This window comes from Pinus tabuliformis, chromosome 7 (assembly GCF_031772625.1).
Source record: "Pinus tabuliformis cultivar Carrire ecotype Pingquan chromosome 7, CPIR1, whole genome shotgun sequence".
NCBI lineage: Eukaryota > Viridiplantae > Streptophyta > Pinopsida > Pinales > Pinaceae > Pinus > Pinus tabuliformis.
Genome location: NC_142293.1, coordinates 1,068,706,847 through 1,068,713,405, shown reverse-complemented (window position 1 = coordinate 1,068,713,405; position 6,559 = coordinate 1,068,706,847).

Sequence of the window (6,559 nt, the reverse complement as noted above, 5' to 3'; positions counted from 1 at the left end):
TTTTGCTCTTTATTATGCCTACATGGATTATGTGTTGTTATGTTCATTATGTTAAGTTACATATGAAGACTAATTCATGATTTCAAGAGACAATGGAAAAACATGATGTTTTAAGACACATTTTTACTTTGCACAGTGTCGACACGGTCCTAATTTTTGTTTTATTTGATTTTGGAAAAGAGGAAGAAATCACTTGTATCCAATTTTAGATCAATCATGAAACAAACTCGCTGGCTTGAAACGTGTCTCTTAAATAACAAATTATGATGGATTTGGAAGAAGCAATTTAAAGCTATTCACATCATAGAAGCCTACTCTAGGTTAATCTAACATCCTTACTATCAAAGGCTAAGTATAGTCATCCTACTAGTGAAGCCACCCAAGTGCCTCATCAAAACCATAAACCCTACCCTTATGCTTGGATATGAGATAAAACAAGGGTATTTTAAGGACATGATGATAGCAAGCCAACATATATATCATATAATGTCAAAGAAGAGGATATAACTATGATGATGAATAGCAGCCTCAAAATCGCACGAAGCTTGACATATTGTTAAATTTTGTTAACAATGGTATGTTCTATGCTTAGCACAATTAATTCAATGTGATTTCGTAGCCCAATGACAATTTCCAAGTTAGTTTCCAATAGAATTCACTTTAATCATTAATCGCATTGACATTAAAAGTAGATAAAACATGAAAAAAATGCAGAAGACAAGACAAGGCAAGAAAATGGCAAATTTGGTGAATGCTAGGGAAAAAACCCAATGCGGGGAAAACCCTTTGATCAATTCTTCTTATTATTATATGAAATGTTCAAAAGAGAGAGAGTACAATAAATCAAAGTTGACTTTCCAAATCAAAGTCAAAAAAATCTTGTCAAATCTGCAATCAATTGTAGTCAAATTCAACCCTAACCAAAAATTCAAAGATGGTCAATGCAACAACAAAAATTCCCCTTTGAAGATCAGTCAAAGGTAGTCAAACTTGGCCTCTAATAGTGGTCAAAGTTAGCCCAAAACAATCATAAAATCTGCTGTCAAATTAGGTCAACCTAGAGTCAACCCTATGGTGAAATAGGCCTCCAGTTAACACAGGTCAAACAACCCAGAAAATCTCGATTTTTGTGCCAATCAATGCGGCCTGGTCAAACATAGTCAAACCCTCCAAAATCATAGTCAAACTTGGTTAAACAGTCCTTGTTCAACGCTGGTCAAACTTCAATCAACTCCTGAAATTTTTAGCCTTGTACTTCTGTCTGAAATTCATTCTCCTTGCCACACGTGTGAGAGAAAGAGAATGCCCAATAGTTGTATGAACCAATGAGAGAAGGAGAGAGAAGAATGTGTGAGTGATGATGATGCCAAATGAGGTGAGAGGTCACTTGTATTTATACAAGTCATTTAGGGTGAATCGACATGTCTCTTGGTCTTCATGAGCCTACATGATGATGTGATTGACCTTTGTTGGAAATTTGGCATAGTGTGGATGGCGAGTGGCCTAGATAAGGCATCTGCAAGTGTGTTGGCATTGATGTCAACAGTCATGCTAGAGTGTGTTGGGTAGTTGGCAGTGCCTAACTGATTGGCAGGAGTGTTGGCATTGATATTAACTAGACAAGCTTGGATGCTTGTTGAAGCATATATTGGTAGTGATGGCTCTGGAGGAATCCCTTGGTAGCTGCAGGCTTCATGTAGAAAATCATCATAGTATCAGGCTTATTGGAAACACCATAAAATGATGATTATAGTGATGGCCCAGGATAGAAGTCCATGGGAGCTACAGGCCTCATGCTAAGGACACATTATGGGTGAGTTTTCCAGTTGTCCAAAGAGCCATGGAGAAGAAGGACAGTAGTGAGATTGGAGCCACCTTTTGAGGTAGCAGATGGGCTCAGTGGCTAATCAAACCCTATCCTTTGGAAATTTATTGGGAAGCGATTTCTAATGATATGTCAAAGTTCAGAAATGGAATTATGGTTCAAATGTTATGACCTACTAAAGTTCAGGGGTTTAAAGCCTTAAGCAGGGAGGAATATCACATATTGGAGCAACATCAGTCTACCATCCCAACAATTGGAAATCAAAGGATCTAGGTGCATAGCAATGCGAGTGAAAAGTGTTGATCAACGATCAACGACATTGGAAATCGGAGGTCCAGGCAATTGGAGATCCCGACAATCGGAAATCAGAGGATACAGGTGCATAACACTGCGAGTGAAAATCGTTGATCAATGATTAGCGATATCGACAATTTCAAATTGGAGGTCTCACAAGTCGTAAATCAGAGGTCTTGTAGATCGGAAGTCCTGTAGATCAAAGATCTCACATATTGTAAGTCCTGCAAATCTAGGTCTCGCAATTTGAAGGTCACACATATCGGAAGTCCTGCAGATTGGAGGTCTCGTAGATCAAAGGAAAGGCACAAGGCCAAATCGACAATCATCAGTCGGTGTGTCCAGGCCATATCGCATATCAAGGATCAAAGTTTTCAAAGTGACAACAATGGGAAAGTGCAGATCAGCGAAGGCCGGTTGAGCTTAAAAAGGTTGGGATAGTGCATTCTTTGTTAAATCGTCAGGAAGGTTGAAAGAGAAACTATAAAGGAATTCATCGAAAAACCAAGGTGGGTGAGGCAGTTTCTCTCTCGTCTAAGCAAGACACGTGGTGGTATCCGATTAGGTCTGATAAAAACACATGGCAGCTAATGATGGGCTCAGATGAGGACACATGGTAGCGTTTAGTAGGCTTTGATAAGGACATATGGCAGTGTCTAGTAAGCTCCGATAAGGATAGATGGTAGCATCTAGTAAACTCCGATAAGAACACATGGTAGCAGGTGGCAAGTTGCGATGAGGACACATGGCAGGATCTTATTTGTTTCAATAAGGCCAAGTGGCATCGGATGTCAGCATGACGTAGTGGTACAGAAGGACACGTGGCAAGAGTATTTGACCATTTTGGGTGGCTTAATGGGCCATATCCAAGTGACACGTGTCACCAGTCAGGGAGTGCCACATGGCAGTGATGATGCCACATCGATGATCAATGATCAAAGATTTGTGATGGTTGGCACATTGAACACATTTAGAAATTGAAAATTAAAGGGCTTCAACATGGGGGCTAGCATGTGGTCATGAAGTGTTATAGAACCAAGGGCTAGGGCTGAACAAAGGGGCCTATTAGCAATCGACGATCGAAGGTTTTCAGTGGTTGGCTCATGTGCCACAATTAAATTTCATGGGGATGCAGGATAGTAGGTGGTCGCGAAGGCTTAAAGAAACCAAGGGTGAGATGCTTTATAAAGGGGAAAGGCCCCTGGATAGGAGTCTATGTACCCATTTTTTCATTAACATTTTTTATACCCCTTTATATTTTTTCATTAACTTTGAGCTCCGTTTTTATACCTGCCAATATAAAAACCCTTCACCCCCTATATATTACCTAATATATTATGCCATTTTTTCCTCAATATATATCCCCCAATATGAACCCATGTGGTATGGTATTGGTCTCCCAGTGAAGCCCCCATGGTATTGTTGGTGTATGGGTCGGTAGCTATAGGAGTGAATGCAGAACAGAGGTTTGGTCATACGATGAATGACGATGGTCATGGATCAATTGAAGATCTCTGAGAACAAGGCAACAAGGACAGTGGTTCAAATGTCCATGCCTGAAGTACAGAGAAGCCATGTTTAATTGATGTCAAGCTCTGTGAGTTTTGAATAGGCATGGAGACTCTCAGTGATAGCAAAGTTGCAGATAGAGAGAATTGTGCCAAGCTCGAGTAAGCAAGTGGACTGAGAATTAATTCTCAGTAGGGAGAAAATAGTCAGGACAGTCAGAGGCCCATTCTCTAGTGAATAGAGTTGTAGAAACCAAGTCCAATGTAGACAATAGAATGTTGGGCCATGTCGAGCTACAATGCACAATGTTGACACAAGACAACATGGAAACATCGATCGCAGAGACAACAAAGGAACAAAACTCAGGAGCTCAATTAAGCATGGGGGCAATGTAAAATAGTTTCCAGTGAGAGCCAAGAGGAAAGAGCTGTGTGTGTGCACTGCTGTGAAAGGCTAATTGAGAGCCAATTATGTGTGAAAGGCCGACAATGCCTAAGAAGAAGTAAAGATACCCCGAGAGCAACACTTTGTGTGCGAGGCTAAAGTGCCTGTGTGCTCTGTGTGTAAAGGCCGAATTTGCATGTGTGTTGTGTGTAAGGCTGAGAGTTATTGTCTTGTGTATGTAAGGCCTGAAGTGCCTGTGTGCTGAGAAAAAAGTAAAGGAGCCTACGCTGTGTGAATAAGGATGAGTGTGTGCCTTTGATAGCGTAAACTCAAGAGCTAAGAATGTGCAATGTGAAGAAAGGTTGAGAGCCAAGCCTGTGCTATGGAAAGCAAGAGGCAGAGAGAAGAGTGACTATTGTTGAGAGTAAAGAGCAGAGGGATGAGAGTGACTATTGTTGAGAAGATCACAGTGCTACTAAAGAGTGCTATAGAGAGTTGCACAATGCAATAGAGTGAGCAAATGGTTGAGAGTGACTATTGTTGAGAAGATCACAGGGTTGTTGAAGAGTGTTGTAGAGAGTTGCACAATGCAACAGATTGAGTAGAGAACAAATATGTTATTAGGCAGAGTTGCTGCCAAACTACAGAGAACAACCAGTTCTTGTTTGAGTGTGGGTTGGTGCCTACAGTCAGGAAGTTGGTGCTTCCATATCTAGTGGAGCTTGGGAAGGCTTGGGGGATTGTGCCTCCTGAAAGTTGGTGCTTGCATAAATCCAAGGAGCTACAAGATGGTGCTTGCAACAAATCCATGAGGTTGATGTCTCATATGGTACTTCTGGTAAGCTGGATAGGTGTCTACAAACAAAGGGAGTTGGTGCTTCCTGCTAGTTTGTGCTAGCAAACAAATCAAATGGAGTTGGTACTTCTTGTGAGTGGGTGCTCACAAACAAATTGATGTAATAGAGTAGGTGCTTCTATTTGCATAAATAACAACAACAATGTTTGTGGTTTTTTCTCGAAAGGGTTTCCATGTAAAAAACTTATGTCTAATGTGTATGATGCATATGGTTTGCATGCTTGTGTGTTGAGTTAATGTTGCTCCCACATTATTTATTTCTGCTGGTTATATGGACGAATGTCAAGTTAAATAATAAAAGTAAATTGGCATAAAGAAGTTAAAATTAGCCTTAATATTGATTCACCTCCCTCTCGGTATTAACATTGTTTCCAACAACCTTGACAATTTGCACATATGTGGGCATAAACTCAAAAACACATTCCTTCTTGTCCAAATTTGATGATCTTTAGGTAAATTTTGGTCCTCTCAAAAAGAGGAATTCAATGCAATCATCATCTCCATAAAATGAGCCATCCAAAGTGGAATTTGGCCCTACTTTTCAATTTTAACACTTGCATTCACAAGCTTTCTTTATCCACTTTTGAATGGGTTTGCAACAATACATAAATGGCTCATCCTTGATCCAAGTAAGATATTTACAATGCAAACCTTGTATCTTAGAAGGGTGATACACCACTTCAAAAAATGATATCTTTGGCTTCCCTCAATATCATCCCACAAGGCTTGAGATGGGATAATAAGAAATTTAAAATGCACTTTATGGTTTCTAAAAAAAGATGGGGATGAGAAAAGAAGGATGAATTCATACCATTGAAGAGAAGGTTTCCCCAATTTTAGGGCTTGTTACACCCTTTTGTTGGCTAGAAATCTTTGCAACAACCCACAAATTGAGTACACTTCTGGTTGATAGATATTTCAACACCAAAGATACAATTTCCAGTTGAACTTTTGATAATACATCAAGGATAATATGTGGAAAAAAATAGCTAAAAAATTCTGCTTTGAAATATTTTCTAGCCTTCAAAAATATTAGCCTTGTAACAGTGATTCAATATCGATTTGGTAGATGAATTCTTATTAAAATATTGGAAAATGGATGGTTGTAAGTTTCCAAATCCATAACACAACTCCAAGTGCTCAAAAGTACATGTGCTACACCTCATGGAAGATGGCTAAAAATCATCATGATATGAAGGTAATAAATCACCTTTGGATCACTTTCATAAGAATTATGACATGATTGGACCAATGTATTTAAACCACAATCTCATATCCTAATTTTTAATGAATTTTCCACGGAAACTTTTGAGGGAAGGTATGCTTTTCAAATTACAGTGGTTCTTGATCCAATCCATCTACTTTTGTGCAAATATGACAATAATATTCTAATCAACAAGTCCTCATGGCTTCCATTTAATCTTGGAATAAAGTTTGTACATGACATAACATGTGGGATAACATTGTACACACAACCCTTGAATTTCAGAAGCCATTTCTGATTTTTCAAGGGCATGCTGGTTTTGGTATCACAGGATGCCCTTAATTTCAAAAGCATGATATAATTCGTGAAAACCCATGGGTCCATGTTTTATTCCATAATAGTTTTACAACATAAAGTTGTAGAGTCACTAGGGTGAATCTTGAATGCCTTTAAAAGATGTTTGTTTCAACCTACAAGCACAAAATAT